Source organism: Molothrus aeneus, chromosome 1, assembly GCF_037042795.1.
Source record: "Molothrus aeneus isolate 106 chromosome 1, BPBGC_Maene_1.0, whole genome shotgun sequence".
Lineage (NCBI taxonomy): Eukaryota > Metazoa > Chordata > Aves > Passeriformes > Icteridae > Molothrus > Molothrus aeneus.
In genome coordinates this window covers 59749904-59777166 of record NC_089646.1, presented here as the reverse complement: position 1 = coordinate 59777166, position 27263 = coordinate 59749904, and the positions used below count along the sequence as shown (strand labels likewise).

The following is a 27263-nucleotide window of genomic DNA, read 5'->3' as shown; positions in this document are numbered from 1 at the left end:
ATTTTTGTATTGCAAAATTTCCAAAGTGGATTTAAGAAAATGGAATTACTCCAATTATTATGAGTTCTATCAAAAGTTCTCTACAGCTAACAAAAAGGATTATGAGTAGGCTAGGGCTGCTGATGGATTTGCAAATGATGCTTCATGAGATGAGCTTTGCTCACATGCAGATAGTTACAAAGTTTTGGTCTATGGAACTGTAGGTATATGACTGACAGGCACTCAGATGTCACTGGGATGGTCCAATTAGAAAGGCTTTTGTAGGCAAAAACTGGCAGATCAGTCTGCAAGATAAGGATTGAGGAAACTCAGTTCATAAAGAGATGTCACTGATAATTAACTTTGAGGTGCTATGCGAGATTGCTTTTATGAGAATGGAGTGCAGCTGTTGGTATTTAATCATTTTGTGTTGTAGAATAGCAGGATAAACTAAACATTCTAGCTTTTTAAAGGTAAGAAAATATGTCCTCCACAGTTTTGCATTTGTAGTTCCTATTATTTTGTCATTCAGCCGCAGCTTTAATTTGGCTTGGTACTTGCACCCATCAATAGCATTTATTAGAACTTGAGAAAATTGACCTCTCATCCAAAATCTCCTTTCACACAAGTCGACAGTGTCTTCATTCACATCCTCTCTGTGTTTGGCCTAACAAAGGAGTTTACTGAAACATTCCCAAGAGAACCTTTTGGGAATGGCCAGTTCCTGTACAGCACATTTAGCAAAAATATATCTGTGATTATTTTTGTGTAGGACTTAATTAGCTGAACTAAGTAGGGAACGAAAACCATGCTAATGTGACCCACTATGTCCAGTCAAAGCAGATATCAAATACTGGATGTACAAAGTGAACAGCTTGTGAATGAGCTGCGAACTAAAGTAGGGAAGGAGTTAATCCTCTCGCTGGCTTAGAGGAAAGATCACAGTTGCCAGCTTGTATATAGGAATTTGCAGGTTGGTGGGGCTGGGCCAGCTCTGGGGAATTAACTAATTCCTTCATCTTCTTCCAGTGTATTATAAGATGTCTGGGCTAGAGGAAGTGAAGCCTGAGACTGGTGGGGAAGAGTCAGTCAGTAAATAATGAGGATAATGCTAGAAGGAAAAGAACAAGAGAGAAGTTCTCTTAATCCTGGAGTTTCAGAGAAGTGGTCCCATTGTGGCCTTGCAGCAACTTCTGAGAATCAGAGCTTCATTTTTGAACTTCGTTGAAAGGAAGCCTCTCTTGCTTGCAAGAGCAGGACATAATTTATTAGCTTTATTTAAGTGAGGGTTTCAACATGACACAGTACAGAATTTTTTCTCAGCTTCTAACAGTGCCAATTCAGAAGCAGGATTGGTACAGATGGCAGAAAATAAGTGAGGTGCTCTTCTTTTATGCATGGAAAAGAAAGCATTAGAAGATGGGATGTGTAAAAATAGCTTTCCTTCCTCATTTTTCTAACAGATAGGTCACAGATAAATTTCAAGTTGTTGCTGCATTGATGGTCAAATTAAAAGAGTGACGTCCAGCCCTCCTGAGGAACATTTGAAGGCATGTGGCTTGTGTTCTCACTCTCTATGGCACAAACACAATATAGAAATACATTCATTTAAAATACTAGGAGTAGCAACTTTCACGTGGGTAGCTTTCGCCCCTTCTGTCCTACTTTCATTTAAACTTTATTGTTTTTATAGACCCAAATATTTAATCCTGGTTATACCAATTCGTAATTCAGATATTTGAGTATTTTATTGGATTTTTAATCCTTATTACCTTCCACCTCCTGTTTAAGAGACAGCTCACACTGAGGTCAAGAACGTTACTTATTTCTGCTGTATTTCTTTTCCCACATATTTCTGAAGCTTTGGGGTTACAGGAGGTTGCAGAAGCTCATTCATGGCAGATTACAGGAATAAACAAGATAGGACAACAAAGACCTGATTATGGTGAGAAGCTGTGGAAACCCAAATATCCAAATTAAGGGATGAATGCACCCTCATCCAAGAGGACAGAGAAGGTCGGGACATATGGTCTTTTTAAGAGCTTTAATGCTTGAATACAGCAGGAATAAAACCCAGAATAGCAGACACCAACATAAAGACAATTGCAATGCTTGCCACAAAATATACAGCCTCCATATTGCCAGAGGGGAAGGTCAAGTGCTTGTGATGACATTGCTCCCTCACATGCTTTTATTACATCTCCCCTACCAGGCACGAGCTTGCATAACTTGCACCAGATACTGAATACACAGAAAAAGCAGAATTTATTTGCCAGCAGCCAAGGGGAGGAAACTGTCCACATGACATTTGCTTTTCCAGCTATGCTCCATGTCCCACCATCTGAATAAGTTATATTCATTTTGCACTCACTGAAGGCTTTGCTGAGACAGGTTGCACTGCCTTGACACAGCTGGATGTAGCTGTGCTCTGACTGATGGTCAATTTACACCCAAAGAATAACCTTCCTTTAATATACTGCTGAATCAAGAGATTGCTCTACCTGCACCATGCATGAATTTGACCTATGCACCATCATTGCATAATTTATACAAATTCTGTGGCCTAACTGGCTAAAGTAGTATGCATTTTTCTGTTATTTTTCTGAACTTTTTCACATGCACAGACTGACAATTTCATGGATAAAAAAACAAGAATTTTTTTTCTTTTTTTCTCTGAAGAATTCAGTTTGGAAATTCAATGGAGTTCGTGTCTCTAAAAGCTGTGAAGTAAACTGAGCTGTAGGATCAAATGCCTTCTTCAGCATTCTTTACATCCTGAGATTTTCATTTTTTTTTAATAAAAGTAATGGTTCTTTCCTAGTGATTCAGTTATTCATAAATTATATTTAAAAAAAAAGTAAACTCAGACCAAATGCAGGCTCTTGTTTGGAAAATGTCTGCTGATCTTAAAGCCCCCCATTATTAACACTTCAATTACATTGCCTTGGAATCTGTCCCCAGGAAAATAAAATAAATATATATAAAGATTGGATCATCAGCTTGGTGTTTCAGCAACCAGATTCTGGAGGCATTTGCAGATGGCTTCAATGGAACCTGAATCGGGTTCAGAAAAAGCATCAATCTCTTTTCTTTTCTCTTTTCTTTTCTTTTCTTTTCTTTTCTTTTCTTTTCTTTTCTTTTCTTTTCTTTTCTTTTCTTTTCTTTTCTTTTCTTTTCTTTTTTCTTTTCTCTTTCCTTTCCTTTCCTTTCCTTTCCTTTCCTTCCCTTCCCTTCCCTTCCCTTCCCTTCCTTTTTTCATGTCTTCTTTTCTTTTTCACTTTTGTTGTTTCTCTTTTTTCTTTCTTTGTTTTCTTTTATATTTTTCTTTTTTAAAGAATTCCAAAAAGGAGATCATCCCCGTTGAAATCAAATGTGGATACCTAGTCCAGAGAGTTTTCTAGAAATTATCAGGAAGAGAGCTGTGGAGTGTGACAATGTTTCTTGCTTTATGTTTTCTAATCCAGTTCATCTGTCTTCAATGTAATCAGACAATGAACAGGCTAGAATAAATCCCTGGACATCATCTCTGGTCAAAAAAAAAAAAAAAAAGAGAAAAAAGAAAAAAAAAGGAGAAAAAAAAAAAAGAAAAAAAAAGAAAAGAAAAATTAAGAGCCAGTGTTAAAATAATTTGTGGTCATGTAATGTCTTTAAGTCCCGTAAGCAGCTGTGACTTGGGGTGAGCCCAGGGTGGGGACAACAGTCCTCACTGTCAGGAGGTGCAAGTTCTGTCCTCAGCCCAACAGCATGTAATTCTTTTTCTGTAGCTGCAGCACTGTAAGTTAAGTGTCACACATTTCTCAGAGGCCTGTTCAGCAGTGCTGCAGGGATGGATTTTGTGCTTAGCTGACCCCGTGCGAGGCTGTGCCTTGGCTTCTCCCAGCGCCCCGCACTAGCAGCTCTGCACACTGAAGTGCCTGAGACATCCTCTCTTTGCCTGTCTGGTTTATGCTCTTGTCTGATATTTTCAAGGGGTTTTAATCACAACTCTAGCAGATTGATCAATGACAGATATGAGCAACAACTTTTGCATGCTAACAGTGCAGTATTTTTTGTCTGAGATAATATTTCTCTCTTAAAAGGTCTCTGCTTTGCTATGTATTAATTAAAATCTAAATACTAAATATTGATTGATGCGTTATCAGGCCATAGCAGTTGGGCCCTGCCACATTGATTTTTAGCTGTGATTTATTATCATATTTAAGAAAAATCATTTTGTGTGATTATACGAGGAAATAGACTTTAGTGAGGGTGTAATTCTTTTGTATCACTTTTGTTGTGTAGAGGACGGGCCAATTCCTCAATTGTGGCTAAGATTGCTGATATCCTTCATTGCTTCTTCTCTTTGGCCTCCAACGGCTAATGCTTTAAGCCTGCTTGGTCTTGTCATTAGGAATAATGGGCATTAGGATTACCTCTTTAATCACAACTAAGATTAACAGATGGTATGAAGCCAACATCTTAAAATTATCTAGTTATTAACAAGTATTTCCTTTAACACATCAATAACATTTGCTTTTCCTGACTGCTCAGGCAGAAACGCAAACTTTACCATAAGTAACGGGAGAATTTATCACTTTTGTCTATTACTATACCTTTCTACATAAAGACATCCTAAATATAATTATAAAGAAAATGTATATGTAGCTCTAGATACTGTTGACTCTGAATCTGCTGCTACTAGGAAAATGCTTATTTTCTGTATGTGTGAATACAAATGGATGGGGGTTGTATAAAAAGATATTCTAGTTTATGTATCTATTTTTATTATTTTCAGCTAAGAAATTTAAAACTGTGTTACCTTTAGATGATTTTTTCTGTTACTATAGCAAGAGAAAGACCACAATATTGGAATTAACATCTTGATTTCTGTATGCATCAGCAACAGGAAATATATAACCTATATTTTCTTTCATTCTCCACAAATCAGGTTATAAAAACTATTGCTTATTAGGTCCAAACTTTATTCTTTCTGTTTTCACCTTATTTTCTCCAGGTTCAGATGCCTGAGGATTTATTAAGCCATCAGGTAGGTATTGTAAAGTGTATTTTGTTTTGCTTTTCATTTGACATTAGTAAATGTGTTCCTGAAAACGTATTATCATACAATCATAGGAAAAATTATCAACTAAAATGGCCAGTTAAAGGAAGACCATGTTTTTCAACATGGGGCACAAAAACTATCCCTTCCTGAGAATTCTGCAAACCAATAGTTTTCATTTAGAAAACAGAAAATCAGGTAATAAATACAATATCAAAACTCTGAAATAGTGAGCAGCTGTCTTGGATTAACTGCTATTTATTAAGTGCTTTCAATGCACTGAACTTGACAAAATCAGAGAAGGACAGAGTCTGTGGTCTAGGGACTCACCCTCTCAGCAGATTTCTTTGTGTTCCAGTCCATAAATATAGATATTTCCAAGCACAGGGTGGTTGCATATAGACGGGCATCTATTCATTCAGTAAAAAGTGACATAATCCTGTGTGTCTTCTACAATCACAGTTCTCTACTAACATAAAATTTCTCCTTAAAATATAAGGGAAAAGACCCATCTGATAATACTGATCATTAACCGAAACAAAAATATTATTTCTGGGATATAGGAAATTGATCTTTTCCAAATATAGATTAATCCCTCCATTTGAGTGACTGATAGAATGTAATAATTGCTGGTGCTGTTCACTAGTATAATAATTTTTAAATGTACTTACCAATTAACCTTAAAACATGCAAGCACAAGATCTAAAGTATTATAGGAAAATACTCAGTGAACACCACAGTGTTCAGTTTTATACACTCTTTGTTTCCTGTCAGTTGCGGTGATGAACTTTAGAAAGAAAAACTGATTCTGGAAGTTGGTAATAAATGTTCAGTAAGAGCCAGGAAGCACAAGGAATCATGTGGACAGCCACTAGAATGGCTGTTGTGTAAGCAGTGCAAAGTGGAGGGCTTAAAACTTCCATGCCACGAATTTCAAAATACAGTTATACAGTTGAAATTTAAGCTTTTATGTCTCAACAAGAATGTCCTGACAAATTTTTTACAACTACCTTTTCCCCATTTCTAATGAATTAGTTTTCCCCTCTCCAGTGTTGTTCAGTTTTTAATCCTGAGCACTCAACAAGGGAAACTGCTTACCCCAATAGTTAGAGGATATAGTGCTACTAATCATGCAGAAAGTGCCATCAGAAGCGCAAATTAAATATAAAAGAGATAGATTCTCCTCTATTCCCATGCAATCAGATTTATTTTCATTAGTTCAGTGTCAGGTATTGCATTTAACTGTGGCAGGTATGTAGACATGAAGATGATCTTTAAAATATTATCTTTTGAAAAATTATCTCCTGTAAGACTATATATTAACAAAGTGCTTTTCTAAATTGGACTTGCTCTTGCCTAGAACTTCCAAGTTCAGAGCAAGAGGTAACATCTCTTCTTGCACTAGCCAAGTTTTCAAGCCAGCAGTTTAGACTGCTTATGTGAAATTGAAGTCTGGTGGATGTTGTGGGGAAAGGTTGCGTAGGTTTGTTTGTTTTCATCTACTTGGGCATAAGGTAAACCAGCAAATATGTGATAAAAACAGTGACACCACAAATGTTTACATTTATTCCCTCCCACCTCCATAAATAATGACTAGTAATTAGTAATAACTGTGACTAGGTAGTCCATATTGCACGTGGACTATCCACTGGTGCACTACAGACTAATTGATGGCTAAATAGCTACTGAAGGGAATACATGCATTGCTGCACTAAAAAAGACTGCAGCTTTTCACCCTAAGTTCAAAGAGTGATTTGAGGATCTGGTCCAACAAGCAGTTCCACATGGGAGTAACTTTATCCACTAGGGCAGTTACCCCAAATTTTATGCATAAGCGTAAAAAAGTGATCACATTATCATACAATTATTAGAAGTAAAAACCCCTTCACTTTCAGGTTGTAACAGTTTTGACTAATGCAAGTGCAAAAAGTATGGCAGTCTTCCACATCCCAAGTCTGTGATAGTAGTGCTAAAATATGGAGATGACGAGCTGGGTAAAAATCCTCTAGACAGGAGTTTGAAGTTATTGTTTACATTGACACAGTCCCAGGGATTTCCATGTTGTTTAACACGCCTCTGAGATAGCTCCGCTTATCATCCAAAAATGTTCCCTTTTGTGGTATACAAATGTCCTGTGAAAGGCGGGGGGGGGGGGGGGGGGGGTGAGGGGAAATCCTGCATGTAGCATTAGTTCAGGAGAGCTTGTTTTTGAATTAGATGTTGTATCACGTAAGTGGTATATAAGTGATTCTTCTCTTTACAATATCATGCAAAAACATTAAGACATATCCAGTCACGTGTAGGAGGAAAAATGCAGTAACTTTAGTGAAAAAAAAAGGGAAGAAAATCTTTGCAATATTTCTTTTATTATGAGTACTCTCTGCAGTATGTCTGGAAGAGAGTCAGACACTGAAGGGTCCCACAACATTTACAGATGTAGCGGGGAAATCATCTGGGGTTAGGAATCTGCATGACAAGGATAAGTGAGTCTTTTACAGCTTGCTAGGGTTCATACATATTCAGGATACAGCATTATTCTACTCCTTTCCAGCAAGAAGCTGTGGAAAGAAAAGCCTGTGTCAATTAGGTGACTACCAGTCTTCTGAGAAGAAAGTATGCTCCAGAGTAAGGAGTTTCAGGCCAACAAAACCTGTCTAACCTGTGCCTCTTGGTGAAATACCTCAATTATCACCGCTAGCTCTCCATGCTGACCTTCCCCTCCTTCCCACACAGTGCCAGCCAGTGAGTCTGCTGTCAGTATAAGACATGAAACTGTTACAGGGTGTCCAAACATGAAGCAGTCCAGCTGGAGAAAGATTGTGCTTCTCCGACATCCCAGCTAGCTATCCAGCACCACTAGCAGTAGTGGGAGCACTATCCCGATCTCCGTGGTTTGGGACAGCACCTAAGGCAAACGCTCTGTGCTATGACAGCGGCGCTTCCTTGTGGTAGGACGTGGCTTGGCTTATGGCTACAGTCAGCAGAAATAAGAGAGTGCTCTCCAGCTGTGGTGAATCCAGATTTATTGGGTCCCAGGGGAAACCGACAGCTGAAGAGCACGAGGGAGGGGTTGCAGCAGCTTATAAGGAAGGAGAGACACAGGGGAGGAGTCAGTCCTTGGACGAATAGGGTTTCAGAGGGGAGTGGGATACAAAAGATTGACTTAGGGAAAACCCCAATGGGGATAACTTGAGGGTGGGGCCCTGGCCCCTGAGCCAACCACTTGATGCTCTAGCTGGAACTTTCTAGAGAGTTCTAGAGAGAAGGGTGGGAGCGCCAAGTGACGGACAGGGCACCTGGGAGGGATTTGAGAAAGGGTACATTAGTCTCCAAGGCAACTGGGGAGGAGTTGGGATAACTAGCAGCGCAAGGGAGGGAAGGGAGAACTAGGGCAGAACCATTTCATGATAGGGGGAACAGAACAGTCCAACTTATACAGACACAACACAAAGGAGGTCCATGGAGATGGTGAAGGCCCTTGAGGGGAAGCCATGTGAGGAGCAACTGAGGGCACTTGGTCTGTTGAGCCTGGAGGAGACTGAGGGGAGACCTCATTGCAGTTACAACTTCCTCATGAGAGGAAGAGGAGGGGCAGGCACTGATCTCTCTCTCTCTGAGAGACAGAACCAGTGACAGGACCTGAGGGAATGACCTGAAGTTATGTCAGATGGGGTTTAGGCTGGGTATTAGAAAGAAGTTCCTCACCCAAAGGGAGTTTGGGCACTGGAGCAGCCCCCCAGGGAAGTGGTCACGGCACCAAACCTGATAGAGTTCAAGGAGCATATGGACAATGGTCTCAGGCACATGGTGTGACGCTTGGGGATGGTCCTGTGCAGGGCCAGGAGTTGTATTTGACGATCATTGTAGTTCCTTCCAACTCAGCATATTCTGTTACAGGCTCAAACTTACTCTACCTCTCCATCTCCCTCTAGGAAGATTGTCTCCCCAGTGTTGAAGCTTCTTCTCTTCCAACTCTTCCTTCTTTCAAGTACTGCTCTCTAGCATCATACAAGGAATAGATTTCTGCTTTTCTTCATCCAAATAAAATGCTTTCCCTGGCCACTGCAAGTTTAATATGTAAAGACTTTCAGATTATGGATCAGGAGACTTTGGGGAAGACAAAGAGGTTTGTTTATTTTTCTAAGTCTGCATTTTCAAAACTCCATTTTGCACTAATTCATGGAGCCCACTAGGCCTAAGTGTGAAAAGAGCACTTTCCCGCCACAGCCCCAGAGACCACTCTGTGTTATCTTGAGTATTAGCCAGAGCTCTGTTTCTGACTCTGTAGCTTTGTATGCAGAACCCTTAATAGTTCAGGAGTCTGCTAGTACAGTCTTTCCTTGTTTACACAACCTGCTGAGGAAAATGAAAATCTTAGTCCTCACTGAATGCTGAATTTCAGAAGCATAAAAATAAAAATAAATTATTCTTGCAGCAGTTTAATTACTATATTAACACTTATGCTAAAGCATCATGTGTTTAACCTTTGTAGTTTTTCATGTTTAACAAATATTCCTTCATCATGCCACATCTTTTCTGACAGGACAGTGGTGGTTGAACATACACCTGTCTAAAATAGCAATTTTACCTACATGGTTCTAAAGACAGAGAAATTTTATCTGACCTTGATTCTGAAATGATGCTTTTTATCAACAAGCTTAGTGCACTCCCTTCTGATGAAGACATGGGAAACCTCACTGGCTTCTGTGTAAATTCAGTGCGAAAAGTTATACAAAATCTGACTGAAAAACTTCAATGTGGGGACACAATTTGCAAGAATATGAAAGTGAGCCACAAAGCATGTTTGTGTTTGCAGAAGACATCCATGCATCTCCCAGCTGTCAAGAGCATTAATATATAGAGTCATCTTCAAGCAGGCTTTGGCTGATTGCAGAGGATGTCTGATAAATGCTCTATCACATTTGAATATGCTGGGTCTTCCATGACTACTATCAACTTTATGATATTTTGGATGTTGCTTATCACTTGGGTCCTCTGACACCCTAATCTCCTAGCTAGTGTCACTCATGGCAGTCAGTCTGTAGTGTTACAAGATCAGCTGAGGCATGGATCTCTAATAAGATTAAGATTCATCAGTATGGTTTTAGTCCTTTCCTTTTCTAAGGCAAAGGCACAGAATTACTCAAGGCTTGCAGCAACAACTTCAAGCATTTGCTAAATATTTCCTTCACCCCTCTTCTCTAAGAAATCTACTAATTGTAGATTTGTATACAGATTGATAATTTGTAAAAACACCTTAATGAAAAGAGAAAGCAAAAATAGCAAAAAGCATTTGATGTTTTGATTGAAAATATCTTTTCACAGAATCACAGAACATTTTGAATTGGAAGGGACCTACAGGGGGCATCAAGTCCAACTCTTAAATAAATGGCCCATATGGGCATCAAATCCACAACCCTGACATTACTAGCACCATGCTCTAACCAGCCAAACTAATTTGACATCATATCAATCTGCATTTTTTTATGAAATCACATATTTGTAAGCACGTGCTTTGACACTTCAGTATTTAGTTTTTCAGAGATCAAGAGAAGAGAATTTATGCTCCTTTCCAGGAGGACCCTTCACTCTATTCCCTTCTATCTTGGTGGAGCAAGTTTTACGCCTCACATCAGCAAATTACAGGGCCTCATCATTTGGGATATGTTGCCATTTTTTTTTTTTGAAACTTTGGAGTAGCTAGAAAAGCCTAGCTCACTATTTTTTTACAAATTCTTGTGTTAGCATCTTATAGGATGCTAAGGAAATTTCTAGGAAGTTGCTCATGTAGGTACATTACACCTTCTCCTTTACATAGCAACTCCAGGACTCAGGTGGATGCATGTAAAATGGATGTCACAGAAATCTAGGAAAAGCATTTCACCCACTTTCCACAGGGAAATCAACCCCCTCCCCCAGCTACCCTGACACCCAAATCCCAGATACAGTAGCTTTGAGTGACAGCTGGATTTTGAATCCCATGGAAAGACTCTATGCCTCTTGACAGATTCGTTGTGACACTGCCCAGACTGCCTGCATACTGGCAGACAACTCTGTTTGCCAAATGTCGACATTCTCTAATTGGCATTTCAGCCTACTTCTGGTTTTAATGGACATGGGGAAGGCCCAGCCAGCAGAGTGCTGCAGCAGCAGCAGCACACTCAGGCTGCGCTGGCTGCAGCCTCCAAAGGGCAGCTGCAGGATGGCACCAGGACTCGGGCTGGGGAGGCAGCAGCTACTCCAAAGCTGCTGGACCACTTGATGTAAAATACAGGAACTGAGGAGGAGAAACGAGACAGCAGAGGAATGGCAAATTCAGGGGTAGATTTTAGCAATCAAAGCAATGTGATGTTATTGTGGTGGCTAAATAGCTTAGACCTCTTAATATAATTTACAGCAAAAGCAGCTGTCACCTTTGGAAGAACAGGCTTGCCACAAAAAAGATTATTTTCATATATATATACATATATATACATATATATACACTGATCTGTATAAAGTCTCTTGATATATTACATTCAGAAACATCAAACCTTTGAATGGGTAACTTGGAGCAGAGTTCACACAATAAGCCATCTGCTGAAGCAGCTGAGAGATGGCAACTCCTATATTAAGGTAGCTGTCTATTCATTCATAATTGTTACCTACATCTCGAGAAATAGATCTGTTTCTCTTTTTCATATCTATCTGCCTGGCCTGTCAGAGCCATGGTAGATTACTTTTTCTCACTGTACTAAACTGTGGTTTTCCAAATAAATTATTACACCTCTCTTGGCTTGCAGCAATAGTGTGGCAGAATGGATAAACAATTCACGTGCTTCAGTCACCACTCTAAATCTTCATCAGACACAGTTTCAGTGGCTGCACCCTTTTATCTCAAACATGTCATTCCTAACTTCCTGTCAAAGCGTCTTTACACATTATTTCATATTGCTTTAAATGACAGGATATACATCCATGGAAAAAACACTATACAAAATACTGCCTAGATGAGAAAAGGTCTGCTGCCAGAGAGAAAAGCATGAGTGCTTGAAGTTTTCTTGCTGCAATTGAAGTTGATACCGAATAAGATTTTAAAATCATGCCACTCTAAATAAAGTGTGTGAAAAAAATGATTAAAATTACCAGATAAATGTGGGATTTGAGAGTTGCAATTAATCTACTCCAGCAATAAGCCAGAGAATAAATGTGAAGAGATATGATTATGTGGTTTTAAAGAAAAGGGGAGGGGAAAGTTCCATAGAAAAGTCCAAAATTTTGAAGTTTAATACATAATTTTCATTAAAATGTTTTCTTTCAATTTATATTTCTTTAATGTTGCCTTCATGTCAGTTGGTGGAGCTGGAATATTTTACATTGCACTCCTACTTGGTAAGCACAAATAAGGACTACACTAATGATGGAGGGCACTTTTAAAGCTTAACATCAAGATGGCTTTTAACAAGCTACTGTAAAAGAATTTTCCAGCTTTAGTGAGAGTTATGACAGTATTCATCATTCTAACAATATAGTAAACATAAAGAAAAGCTTTCCTACAGTCTCAATAACATTTTCCGTAATACCCCCTTCTAACTGCATGCAGGTGCATGTTTTCAGCCGCTCTTCACAGTTCCTTAACAATCATTACAAATCCCACTTATCTAAACTAGTGATTAAAAACCTTTAAGGGGAAGCTGTTTAATTAAAAGTAAAGTAGACATTATTGTGTGTTTAGTTTGCCAATTTTTCTATGACCTAAGAACCATTCCCTAATTAAATTTTGTAATTCTTTCATATATTACAACTACAATATGATAACATAGAAGAAACCTAACAGCTAATTCAAAGCTCCTATGTGCTGTTCTAAAACAATTGGTTGGCTGTTTTAAAACCTGAGGCTGGGTTTTGCCATGTGAAAGTCTGTAGGAATATATTTATAGTTTTGCCATCAACTTTAAAAAAAACTGGAATGAAACCTGTAAAACTCATGGTCATCATTCATTTATGTACATTGACCTTAATCTGACATAATTTCTTTGCTTTCAGTGGAATCAATCCAGACAGATACAATTATTCCACGTGTAGTACTTCCTACAGCTTAGAAATATAATTTTTGTCAGAATTTTCTTTATTGTAAGCCTATGCATATGTGTTTGGGGACAAACACAGGGATGTTTGTGACCTCCCAGTAATGCCATGGTGGCTCAAAGCAGGGCTATGAAGCAGAGGCATGGCTGCATTGCCTGGCGAGGCACAGGGCCGCTGACAGTGACGTGAGAACACACCTCTCTTGTTCAGTTTTTTATCCTTATTACTTCAGCACTGACATCTGACCTCTTTAGCTGCCTGTATGTGCTGAAGTGCTCCTGGCTCACACCTGGCGTCGGTAATAAAGCACAGCATGCATAAATAATGAAGATATGTTTGTGAAACTTCACTAAGTGGCAACTGCCTGTGACAGAGATCCTGCCACCAGCACTTACTGCTGTAAAGGTTTGTTAATGGAGGCTGCTCAGCGGATGACAAAATGACCCAATTACAGTTTATTCCAAATGACATCAGGGTCATAAAAGGGAACAAAAGAGGAGGAAATGGCTCTGGTGGTTTGAGAATATATTGCTCTGTATATTATGACATCTGCACTTTTTGCTGTCACAGGAGGACTTCATATTCACGTAACACCTATAGAAAGCCAAGTTAAAAAGGTGACTGTTGGCTAGACAGAAAAATGATTGCTTGTGACACTCTGCTGGACATGCTTTCCAGGAAATGACCTAGTAAAAAAGTCTTTTGAGACTGGGATAGGAGAGACATTTCTCCTGTCAGATACTGGATCAGAGACTTTCCAGATGAGCAAAGCATTTCAAATTCAAGTAGTCAGTCCATTTGTAGGACAAAGCTCTCACATAAACAGTAAAGTACTTCTAGTGCAGGATCTGTCGTATTCTGATTTATTCTGAAATTTCTAGATGAGGGCTGAAACTGTGGTCCCCTGGAGGACTAGACATATGGCCGAATTTACAGAAAAGTTATTTGCTCCTCAGTGCCCATTCCACTGGAAAGGAGGAAATGTGTGTAAATGAAAGGAGACTGAGGTTCTCCAATGAGAAATCAGCAGGCAATAAAGCATCAGTGATTTTGAGCCACCTGCAGTTAATTTATCATTGGTTCCAGTCATCACTCTCCATAGGGAAGGAGGAAAGACTACTTAATTGGATTTCTTCTGCATTGGGTCTCCACCGATACCTTGTGATGTACCTAATGCACCAGTGGGGTACAAGAAGCTGTGTCAGGAAAACAGGAGCAGCAAGGAGAATGTGGGATCAGACCACAAGTGTCACTTGTGTGCATTCATCCAGGAAAAATGAAAATAAATCAGCTCAATTTGTTCCAAGAGACTGTGAGGCCAGTCTGGAAATCCTAGAAACATCCCTTACAGAGTGTAAATATTTAAGGGCATTTTTAATTGAAGGCGTTAATTTAGGGTCATTTTTAATCCTAGGAAGCCAAGGAAACCAAGGCCACCAAGAAGCATCACTTTGAGTGCATCAGTTTCAGTTGATTGAATGAAATGTAGAGTCCTGCTACTCAGAGAGAGGTTGTGAGAAATCAGCTCCGATTAATTCTGCTTCACTATGACACTTTTCCCATGTTATAGTTGAGGAAAGTGATAAGTTGTTTTCAGTGTTGTTAGCATGTCTTAATAATTCACTGCTGCCCCAACTCAGACAGTCTGCTCCCCTGCCCTATGCGGGTTTGATTTGTGAGAAATTTAATTTTTTAGGAAAATCAATTTTCAAGAACTTGAGGGTTGGTTTGTTTGTTTTGAGTTTGGTCTCGTTGTTTTGGTTTTTTTCTATTGCACTTCTACATACTTGCAGCAAGTATTCAATCAACTGCTGTTCTGCAGGCAAGGAGCAGGACAACAACCTGTTGCTGCATTCATGAGCACCTCACCAGCATAAAAACTCATTATGAAGATATAGCAACAGGTTGGTGGCTGCCTAAGGTGGGAATATTCAGATTTCCATGGACTGCCTTTTGCAACCACGCTAAAACATATTTTGCCTATTGAGATGGAGCTTTAACTTTGTCATTTCGTCTTCACCAGAGAGAAAGGATGCTTAGGAAAGAAAGCTAGGTGAAAATTTGGTTACACTTTTTTGACATATAATATATCTTTCAACAGCCTGTGGCTCAAAGTACCCTGGGTACCAGTTTCATGTTTAATAGCCCTTTTTGAATATTTTTTTCTGTACAAACTGTGCCTGAGTTTTGAACCTACTTAAATTTTTGGCACCTACCAGCAGTAAAAATGAACACCAAGCCTCCACAGACAGCTAGTTTAATAGAGAAACACAATTTTCTCCCAATGATTGGATGATTTCCTTGCAAAGTGCGATACTAATTGCAATACAGCAATCTTCAGCCTACAGATTTTATTTGGGTAGAAATAATGATAAAACAAGTAGAGTCATACTTGCCTTAATAAAAAGTCATCCTACCCTTTCAATATGAAAATAGGATTTGACCCTCATTAGCTAAACGAGTTTGAGTGAGAAATTGAGCAATAACATTTTTGGACAATTACTCTCCACCATGCTGCTTCTCCTAGTAGAGGAAATTATTTGCCTTCTACCCCAGCTTCTTTCTGGTGCTTCTTGGCATGTGTTACTTTATTGTGAAGGAAGATCCTTCTTACATTCCAGGAATAAGTATGTGCCCTTGTAAAATCAACAAGATTAAGAAATTTTTCTTAAGGCAGCGATTCCTGCCTTAGCAAAATATGATACAGACATGAGTATCAATGTTTCCTTTAACCTATTAAAAAGTGGATGAAAATTCTGAATAACAATCCAAAGGAAAATATTTTTTTCATTTATATTTGTGCAGTATTTCTAGGAGATATGTTTTCCATTTTAGCTTTTGTTAGTCAGCAGAAAAAGAAAGCCGGTTACTGCATAAATCCATGCTTTGTCATCCCAGCGGCCTCAATGGTATCTTATGGGATCACATCTTGAGAAGGAGATGTCTGAGGGAGCAGACCATGGGCAGGTCAGGAGTGATGCTGCTGCTGCTGTCTCACAGCTCCTGCTGCGAGAGACATCCCAGAGACTTTTGTGTAACAGCTAACACTCTGCAGACAGAGCATATGCTCAAATTTTCTCCCAAAAAAAGGTCCTCAACAAGTAGTTGTCTTTTCTCATCCCCACTGTGTCGATGTAGAACCGGTGTGATTAGGCAGGGAGGACACTGATGTAGTAGAGAAACAGCAACCTTTTGGAAGGGAAGCAAAATAACAGCCCTAGTTGCTTGTCCTCTTTTCAGGAGTGCAGTGGTATTTATCCAGTGCATGAGAGCTCTCAGCCTCAGCCTTCTGACAAAATTTCTATCACAGCTAATTATATTCTCCTTATCTACAAACCTCCCATGCTTCATCTAGCTTGAGTGGAACTTTTCCAACAAAATGTTTTTTCAGTGGAAAACTGCTGTTTGATTGAAAACAAGCTCTTCTGAGAAAGTGTCAACTTCAACAAAATCTGGAAAACAATTACAATTCCTTCAGTAAAGGTAAAATACCCCGCATTAACCTTTTCAGAACAGTGACTTCATTTTTCATTTTAAAATTGCTCCTTCACATTGTGTTATATTTTAAATTGAGATTAAATACTGGGGTCTAAAATGAAATTGTTTTGAAAATGTCACTTAAAGTGATTTGATTTTATTCTGCTTCAGAAGCAAAATAAATCCTGAAATCCTGAAATTTCCTGTGAAAGGGAAATTTTGTATCCTTTGCAACTTTGCTCATTTGCTTTTGGTTCCATGCTGTGGTGCACTGCTACTATCATCATTAAGGAAATTGATGTATATCCTCCACATGGGATTTGTGTTTCACTCATGATGACTGTAGCTGGGTCTCATAAAGAACTAAATTTTTCTTTTTCCCATTGCCATGAAGTCTTATGGTGACCTTCTCTATTAACATGTGTAAGAGCTGTGATCTCTTGCTTTTACAAGTGGATTGCTGATACCTTTTTTGAAATTTCATATATCACAGCCTGAGCAGTGTGTAACTGAAAACCAGCCACATATTTCTGCTTTACCTATACTGAAGAAAGAGAAAAAGAAACCAACACATTCTGATGAAAAAAACTTCCGAAATGGTCACAGCTGGGTGTCCTCTGCAGAAAATGTCTGGTTTCTCCATTCAGATAACACTTCAAGTATAACTTCAGCTGTGGAGTGAGTACCACAGACCAAAGAGAGCAAGACAAAGGAAGGCTCCAAAACACAAGGATTTACAAGTTACTGAAAACTTCTGGAACTGCGTGTGAAAGTAACAGAGGGCACAAATTTACTTAATCTGCTATTTTAACAGTATCATTAGTAGATGGTGCTAAACATCCTTATTTGGCTTTTGATTCTGGATGATCCTTTCGGGTAGAAACAAATGGAGCAGGTTAGTGTCAATAGAGTGGCCTTTTGGCCACAATTCAGGCTGAACTTCAGGTGACACAACTCCTAATATTGTCTGCCTTGCAGTATAAGGAACATTTATATGTCCTTGGTACATCTGAAAACATACCCCGTGAAATTTGCTCACTAATTGTCACTGGAAAAGAGCAATCTTAACATCTGGCCTCAGCCTCATCTAAAATGCCACTGGAAGAACAATGCTGAAGTTTTTCATAAAGTTGTCATTAAGTTCACTTCAGTAAATAATGTTTGCAAACACCTATCTTTCATAGATTGTCACCAGCAAAGGAGCTATCCTTGAATGCTGCTTCAGAATAACATATCCTGATCTTAAACAAATCAGGTCAGTCTACCTCTAATTGCTTAAATATTAGTTTGTGAGATTTAGGAGCATCACAGGAGTGTTATGATCCACCAAAGAAAGTATCCCTAAAGTTGTAGTACATGAACATAGGTGCAAGAATTAGAGAGTATTTACAGGAGACAGAAAACCCAAGTCTTAACTCAGACTTAATTATTGCCTTATCTGTATAATTTCATGTCAGTTAATGCATTTCAGAACTCTTGTGCATCTGGCTGATGCATAAACTTCATCAGATAGAAATGCTATGTCTATATTTGTTATCCAACATAGGCAAGCACCTTTCTAGATGCTTGGAGCTGATGAAAGCTGTAGTACCTGGATAAAACTTATTACAGCTCTTTGTAACAGGGATACAGGAACTGAGGTCACCAACACTGGTAAAGAATGCTCTGACCAAGCCTTATCAGAAAACACCTATTTATCAAAGCAAAATAACTTTTGTGAAAATTCTTCTCATTTGATACATCCTAATTAAATCACAGGTGTGGTTCTGATGGAGACTTGCCTGTGAGGAAAGATCCCATTAGAAATACAAGCAACCTAGACTCCCAAGGGCAAGGATGGGATTTCTGACATCCTTTCATATCCTTGCATTACTAGCCTCCTAATAGAAACTGAGGTCTCTGTAACTGGTATCTTGCAGGGGAATTCTGAAACTTAGCTGCTTTTTCAATTGGGTGGTTTGATGCTGTCAACTTCCCTAAACAAGCAGGAAATATATAATGCTGGACTAAGCTTGGCTGTTCGTTTAGAACATGAAAGGATACAAACCCACACCCCATTCAAGGCAATCAGTTTTGCTAGTGAGTCTAATGGATTTCTGAACCTTTTCTTTAAAAGAATCTGATTAAGCCTTCTTATGGTTCACTTCTAATACAATTTAGTCAGGTGGTCCACCTGGAAAGTCTGGTACCAGTCCTTCAGCCTGAACTCAGATAATACTCTAGGAGACTTTGCTAGATTGTTTCAGATAATATGCTCAGCAGTACACAGCCCAAGATTAGGTTGTCTGTGAAATTAATTCGTATTAAAGAGTTGTTTGAATGCCAAATAAAAAAATAATTCTTCCTCTTCCTTCCCCCTTCAGAATCTCTCATACACTGTTGAAATTTTCCTTAGGCCAAGTCGTCTTGCTGATATATGGGTGGGAGAGGGACGTTTCTCTGTCTGATTTGCTGTTCATGTGGAAATGTGTAATTACTAATCAAAAATGCACTTGGATAGTAGGAAAGTAGGAAAGATTTCTTTCTTCAAGTAGAATTGTAAAGTAGCAAATTTCCAGGGGAACTAAAAATATGCAAGTCATGCCAAAGTATTGATTGCATAATAATGTGATTTCAACAGTACAGAATAATCATGTTTGCAGGTGGGAGCTCTACATGCATTATACAGCAAAGGTTTTACTGTTGAAATGGAAATATAAACCAAGCAGTATGTATTTCTAGAAAATAGATCATTATTCACATACTAATACCCATCTTGTGCATCATGATAAAGAATTATCATCTCTTGCCTGAACTGACTAATGAAAATGAAAAATTCAGTGTTTGTAATTAAATCTGATGTGGATGACATTTAAGGTCATGAAAGGCAATCTTAGTTGTACTGAAATCTTTTAATCTTATTTGCAGATTATTCCATCAGTGGCTCCCTGGAGTTGAAAAAGGATTTTATTCTCATATCTTTATTATTTAATTGAATGTTGAAAGTGTAACATATTGTAAATTGCTCTTAATTTAAAAAAGTACTTTCTTGTCTCAACATCACTGCATTTGCAGAGCTACAGGAGTACTCACTCAGAAGTATACCTGGGCAAATTCAATAGTGACATGCAAAGTGGTTGGATGCAATTAGGTAAGGAAATGACTGTAGGGTGTGAAGTACATAATCATACTTAATTGTGATTCAACAGATGTTCAAAATTACTGTAACTTACACCAATCCAATGTTACAGCCAAATTTGATTCTATATTATATCAGGACGCAGTTCCCATTGAAATCAGCAGGTCCACATCATTTGGGCTATCAGACTACTGACTTCTGTAAACAGGAATATATTTGGCCCCATGCAAATGCAGATTTCAAGGGCATTGGTATGCTTTTCCTTATCATGGTCATTGTTTTCTCTACAACCTGCTGTTAACCAATGTTTAAGATGCTGCTGTTCTTCACACATCTGAAATGTCTGGACTTCCTAACCTCCAACACCTCTCCAAGGACTAAATTTTGCTTTCAGCAACTGAATTCAAGACAGCTTTCCCAACAGCCTGAGTAGCCAACCCAAGAGCAGCTTCCTGGCTAGACAAACACACCAGCACTGAAGGTCCTGTTTGTTTATGTAGGAGCCCCTCAGAGCTTGTCTTTATCCAATAATCCTGAAGTTGAGCTCCTGTCTTCATATGGCCTGGCCTGAAATTTCGCTCAGCAAAGTTGTATCAACAAAGTGAAAACATTTTTCTCACCATTTATTTTGTTACCTTTGGTCACCTGGAGGTATGATCCATGGTTCCTGGATTAAGGTGAAGAATTTATCTCTCTCTCAAATTACAGAAAAAAACAACAATGTGAGTGGTTTTACCTTGTATTCTTGATGCAGAAAGGGAAAATCCTACCACAAAGACAATGTGAACCTGGACTGTAATCACATCCAAACACAGACTACTCAGTCTGTGTGTAAAGGCTTTACACATGGATTTGAAGATATTTTTGAAAGACACTAGTGAGTATGGCACAAACTGTCAACCAGTGACAGCAGAATGAGTGGTGAGGCTAAGAATGGGCAAACTCCACACTTCAGTGATCTGCCATGGCAGAAGTCCTTTTGAGTAGCTACTTCAGCCACATGACACCAAGCTTTCCAGTAGCACACCATCTTTTCTGATCTGGTCCTTTCAGGTAGGAAAAGCCAGTGGAGGAGACACACTGTGCATGTCCATTGATGTCACACTACCTGAAAGCCAGAAAAAGCTGCAGGAGTCTTTGACACTAGGAGCAACACCTGCAGTGTCCCTCAGTGATGCCACCTGTCCCTGAAACCATCTTCATCACCTCTGCAAAAGAACTTAGAACAGTTTTGTCTCACTACCTATTAACACTTCTTTGTGTTTCTTGTAGGAAAATCCAATTCATTTCCTGGCCAGTGCAGGGCTATCTCTGGTAGGTATTTACACAGCAACAATCACAAACCACTTGTGCATAAGTATTTTTAGAGCACCAATCACAGGCAGTTGTACCTAATGACTGATATTAGCATCATGTGTCAAATACAAAAATCGTTCTCTGAAAACAGCAGGATCCAAACAAGTCAGCTAATGAAACAAGCAATAAAGAACACATATGTGGTACCACCTCGCCTATCCTATTTTTGACCACTAAAATAAATTATATGGATTCAAGTACATGAAAATAACACCACAAGACTACCTGACTTGCCTGCATGTCAACGTCTTGCAGCAAGGCTTAAAAGAGGGGTTTGTTTCCTCAAAAGCAAACCCTTGGCAAAAATCAGCTCTTTGGTGACAAATTAAGAGGACAAGTTCTTCCTTTCCTGACAGGAGTGCCTGACTTCACAGTATGGCACTGTCCATCCCCATGTAATGTCCACCTTTGAAGCATGAATTAATATCCAGTACTTGTGACATAAGAGAGTGTTAGACCCGTTCCACAATCAGGGATGTAGTGAAGCTCAGCAACCAGACCTGTGTTGCATTTAAGTGATAATCCTTGTGTTGCAAGGCAGGATTTGACAGACTGAAGGATAGACCTACACGACAGCATTGTCATCACAACAGTCCCTCCTCCTACCCCTGTGCACCTTCCCTCTCCCTTCAGGAGATCCTCCACAATTAAATAAAATGAAGGTTATTTCAAATACTGCATTATACAGAGCTGATATTGCTCTCTCATGGAAGCAAGACAGAGGAGCAGATAAGAGGAAGCACTAGGAATGTACAGATGTAATGCACCCTTGCCAGAGAACAAAAAGGCATACAAATTGTGCTGGCACAGGAGAGTTGCCTGGCTTACTTATATCAGTCTTACTTGTATCAGTGGCATTGACCTGTACCAGGTTCTTTAGGGGAATATCAGAAACCATATTGATGTTGACTCTAAAATTGCCTGCTCATCATGGAAAATTTTTCTAACCATAAGATATGAGTGGCTGGTCTCAACCTTCTGGTTCACCTGCCCTCTGTTTGTGTATGTCTCTGTTCCTCTCTAGTTTAAATGTAAACCTAATATAAGAAGTGTTTGTAAAATTAAGAGAAACTTACCTAATGGACTGAATTCATTATTCTCATGAATTTAATACAGTGTTATCTGAGTCAGATTCCGCATTTGGAAAATGTGCTTGTAACATATGATATAGATGCACTTTTATGCTTTGAGAACATACAAACAATAAATACATACAAGAAATCTCCCACTATGAGGAAAAGTGTATCTTTCAACCAGAAATATTTCTCTGCACCTGGCAGGGAAAACACAGCACAACTACTGTCATGGATAGATACTGCAATCAGCTCCACAGATTGTTAAGATAATAATTTTGAAAAGAGGAATGCATGGTTGGATGTTACCTTAAAATCAAGCTCTGTGTTCAGGAACAAAATAGAAGTTTTCAGATCTGCATGCCTATATCTGTACAGGTCTGTATGTGACAATGAAATGTACATACCTGGCTCAATGACCTTAAAGGTCTTTTCAAAACTAAATGATTCTATGTTTCTATACACACAAATAGGTGCACATGCACACACACAAAAGCTAATGCATTAATTCTGTTTAAAAACAGATTCCAAACAGGGAAGCAAAACCCTTCCTTCATTCTCACAAAGAGGGGTAAGGACAGATTCTGCAGTATCATTCCTGGTAGCAGGCAGAGGCACGCAGGGTGATTGACTGATCAATTGGTTTTGATCCCAGCAATGATAGAGATTTTGTTATAATGGTATAAAATCATGAGTTGGGAGCATTATTGCTCTCCTTAGGTAAATATTTTCAACCCAAAGGTGATGCTTTATAAATTTTATCTGAGTCACTCCCTCTGTCACCATCCCACTGTTTTATACTTTTCAGTGGCAAAAAAACCCACAAACCAAAACAACAAGACCAGCAAGTTAATACTACTGCCATTTTTTTTATCTTAAATGAAAAGGCAATCAGGTGACATGAGCAAAGGAGTCAAATGTGCATACTTGAAAATGTATGCTATTTTATGATCACATTATGAGCACTTTAAAGTAAAATGTGTGCCTTTTATATATAAAATCTATATGTAACAGATATACAAAAATGTGACACTATTGGCTGCTGGAGTTCTTAGAAAGCAAAGCAGGGAAGAATTTTATCTTTTTCTTTCATTTTATTAATGGTACATCCAAAGAGAGCAACACTTTCATATCAGAAATTAGGCTTTGTGCCTTCTTTATGCCTAGAAACTTCTCAAACAAACTTTTGTTTCATTCTACTTTGAAAGAAGAGCAGTTTTAAACAGAATCCAAAGGTCTGATATATCAAAATCCTCAAAATCTTGTCCTATTACTCAAGCTTTTTTTATTACTCCTACCTTTCATAACTCTTCATGTAAAATAAAGGTTGTAATTTTTCATTTGCTAATTTCTATGAACTCATTTCCAAAGCACTTCTTTTATCCACAGTCATACACTGCCTCTTCTCCCTCTGTCCACATAATTTCCCTTCCCATCATCTCTGTTTCACCTTTTTGCCCTTACCACCATTCTCTTAGTACACAAGTGGCTCAGTCTCCTATCTGCTTTATCAAACTCTCCTTTTTCTTCCTTTCCTCCTTAATAGCACTTCTTTACCAAGTATTCATTACAGGCTGCAATTTTTTCCTCCTCCTCCTGATTTCTCCGCATCTCTGAATGATTCTAACCCAGGCTACACCATATGAACTAACACGTATGGTCTGAAAAGAAACCATATTCCAGTATGCTGCTTACTTAATTTGTGAAAATTCAGAAGCTGTGGAAAAACTAAAACACTAGAAAGTTTTTCAGAGGTCTTTCTGGCCAGTAGAGTATCACAAAAAGATTCAAACCCAGCAGAAATGCCAACTCTTTAAAGCCTTCACACATACTTAGAGCTTTCTCCTGTTTCTGCAGTGTGACATAATGGTTTACATTGAAAAGCCAACACACTTATCTTGAGATTTGATGATCTTCCTCAGAGTGGACTTCAGAATTTAAATGTTTCCATGCTCCCTTATCTAACACTTTATTCTTTCTCACATTCCAGTTATTCATATGGGTGTGCAGTCTGAGTGGACTAGCCAAAATCATTTATGGAAATGTATGCTGCCTAGTTTTCAAAAAGATTGTATTTCAGCTATCCTTATTTCAGATCACAGCACGTGGGCTATCATTTAAAACTTGCAAATATTCAGACAAACAGGGGCAACTCAGCTAGCTTTGGTAGTAAAAGTTGTATCACTAGCGCAAACTGCGTTAATGTTACATGCAAACATGATAACACATATAGGATTTTGCAAATTATAAAAGCATTTTCAAAAGCCCTTGCATTTGAAAATATCAAATGTTCTTTCTAAAGGGAAGCTAGAGTGACACAGAGAGAAGCTGTTTCCTAATCAGGTGCTGCCTGTACCCAAGCAGGGTAATCTAATTTACAAGTAGGTGACCTATATAGTTGATTATTTATTCAACTAATCAAATTATATTGTGTCATTTGATGCTAGGATGTACACAGTGCTGACACGATGTTATTTTTTGTCACCAGATAAGGGGAATTGATTCTAATCTATATTACTTTTGTTAGTCATCAACTCTTACACCTACACCTGCCAAGGGAAGCATGAATACATTTTGTGAAGTTCAATAGCACACATATCATTAGGTCATAGCAAAGATATGCATTGTTGAACAAAAAAAAACCAAAAAAAACTAAAACAATTAACAACCAAAAAAAAAAAAACCACAAACAAACCGTTGTCCATCACCATTTCATCAACTATTTCTATGTATCAGTAGTGTAAGGCTGAAAGCACCCTTCTGCCCCTCTCCCACCAGTCACTACCATGATCCATTTGGCCATTTCCACTTCTTAATTTTTGTCCTTCTGTCATCATCTGGTTTTAGGAAGAGACCACCTTGGATTAGATTGCATCCTCTGAGAAACCTTGCCTCTTGCTATCCCTAAAAGCACTGAAATCTTAAGAAAATCTTCCATCCACCTGTGTGTACTTGTGGTGCCCATTTTATAATTCACCTCAGGCCAGATGTCATAACCTGGACAAAAGACTGTCTTTTTTTAAATTTTGATTGACTGATTTCATTCTCCAACAATATCTACTGCAAGAGTCAGTGAACAATTCTGATACAGCAGCTAGGGCTGGGGAACTCATCAGGAGGGCTCTGTGCCTGCGTGCCCTAATGAGGAGAGGAAACTGAGGCCACAGCAGTTCTCCGTGTTTCTCCCATCCCTCCCTGCCCTGCACTGTTGGTTTGGGGTTTTTTCAATGAGTCCGCAGATTTTTTCAGTGAAGAGGAGGAACAGAGAGAGGGGGTACTGAGGACTTGATGGGAAGGAGGAAAGTTTTTAAAATCCGTAATTATGAGCCGCTCGTGTGGCAAACGGAGCCTCCTGTGTGGAGTGTTAGGGAGGACGATGACCGCAATTGTTGCCGCAGTCACTCTAATGGGTGGGGGGGTCTGTCCCCGATCCCCGAGGAGGGAGCCGGGAACGGCAGGAGCCTGGCCGCGACTCCCAGTGTTGCAGCCCCCGGCTGTCACGGCTGCCACCTCCGCGACCCTCCCTGGGCCACAGTGGTGGGTGGGAGCTCCTGGTGGGAACATTCCCCGGGGAAAGCCCCGTGGGGGAGCGGCGGCCCCGCGGCCGCCGGGGCCGGGGCTGCGGGAGAGGGCCGGGAAGACAGGGAGCAGCAATCTGCTCGCTCTGGAGAAGTCGGCGGCGGCGCAGCGGGCCGGCAGGGGTGCCACCGGAGTGCCACCGAGCCGGCAGCCCCGGCGGAGCCTGTGGCGGGGCTGGGGTCGCTCCGCCGCCCCCTGTCTGCGCCGGGCGAGCCGCGGCCACGCCGCTCCGGCAGCGCTCAGCAGCGGCGGGTCGGGCACGGCCCGAGCTGGCACGGCCCAGCCCGGTCCGCTTCGGCCCTGCCCAGCGCAGCTCCCCGGGCTCGGCCCGGGTACCCCCGGCAGGGCAGGTCTGGCCCCCCTTGTCCCTCAGGGCGGCGGCCTCTTGTTGGGATGTGCCCGGCGCTGCCCCCCCCCCGCCCCGTTCCCCACAAAGGGTGTTGGTGGTGAGGAAAGCGCCTTCTCCCGAGCTGTGCTCCCTAGGGCGCTGGACGAAGTGAATGCAACTTCAGCTGCCGTGGCCGCTTCCATAGCTGTCCTTCCTTCCCTCCCCCCGCCTCCCCTTCTCGCCTGAAAAGAGCAAACTTGCGCTGAAATGGCACCGCGGCTCGTGCGCCAGCCTAACCAGCCCATTAAATATGATCAACGTACCGCTTGCATGGATTGAAACCTTTCCCAGTCCTGATTGCTCCAAAGGGGAATCACGTCCTACCTCCCACCTTCCCAATCTTCATTCTCTCAGTGTACACACGCTTGTAATTACTGGTGATTGTGCTAATGCAACCCTGAGCAAAAGCATGCTGGTACTATGGAGAGGGAAGGCGAAGAAAGTACCGTTAATTTAGGGCAATGTGCATGTGGATTATGGGGATTTTTTCTTGTCTACACCATCCTATAGATGCTCGTTAAGCATCAACCCAAACATCAGCGGCTTGTTTCCTAGGGTCTTTTTTTTTTCCCCTCCCGTGGGACTTTTTTTTTTCCCTTTACCGGATGACAAGGTGATTTGAAAAGAAATGATGGATCGCCTCGTGGACCAGCAAAAGGAGAGAAAGTGAGAAGACGACTTGTTAGTCCCGACTCTAGCCAAGGAGAAAGCTGCCTGACCCCACTTCTGCTGTGATTGCTTTTTACATAACTCTCTGCATTCACCGCAGACTGCTTCGCTCGGGGGCGGAGGGGGACACCCCAGTAAAATATCATGCCGGGCCTTCTCCGTACTTGAATCCCCTCCTTCAGCAGAGCGGGGCTTCGAAGCGTGATCATTAACTTCGGTGATCATCACTTGGTTTCTTTTGAAGGCGGCTGAACGATCTCTTTCTCAAGCTAAGGGGTTTTTTTAATTATGGTTTGTTCAGATGACATTCCCTGTTCCGCTCGCCCCCACCCCCGCGGCGTGTGCACATACACACACACACACACACTCTCCCCTTTTCATCATCAGCAAATAAAGATTAGGTGGGGAGATTATAGAAAGCGTTTTCAGTCCTGTGCTGATCTTTATTCCAGAGCCTTTGTGATGATATTGATGATGATGATGGTCAAGTGGACAGTTTGATTTTTGTGTTTGGAGCTA

General features: G+C 40.1%; 1 long non-coding RNA gene across 1 annotated transcript; it reads right to left on the bottom strand.

Annotated features, from left to right (window-relative positions):
- Positions 1-3066: 3066 nt before the first annotated feature.
- Positions 3067-26396, bottom strand: LOC136561550 (uncharacterized). Its single transcript, XR_010784363.1, has 2 exons — positions 26339-26396; positions 3067-3505 (listed from the first exon to the last, which is right to left on the bottom strand). It is a non-coding gene; the product is annotated as an uncharacterized lncRNA (long non-coding RNA).
- Between the last annotated feature and the right edge of the window lie 867 nt (positions 26397-27263).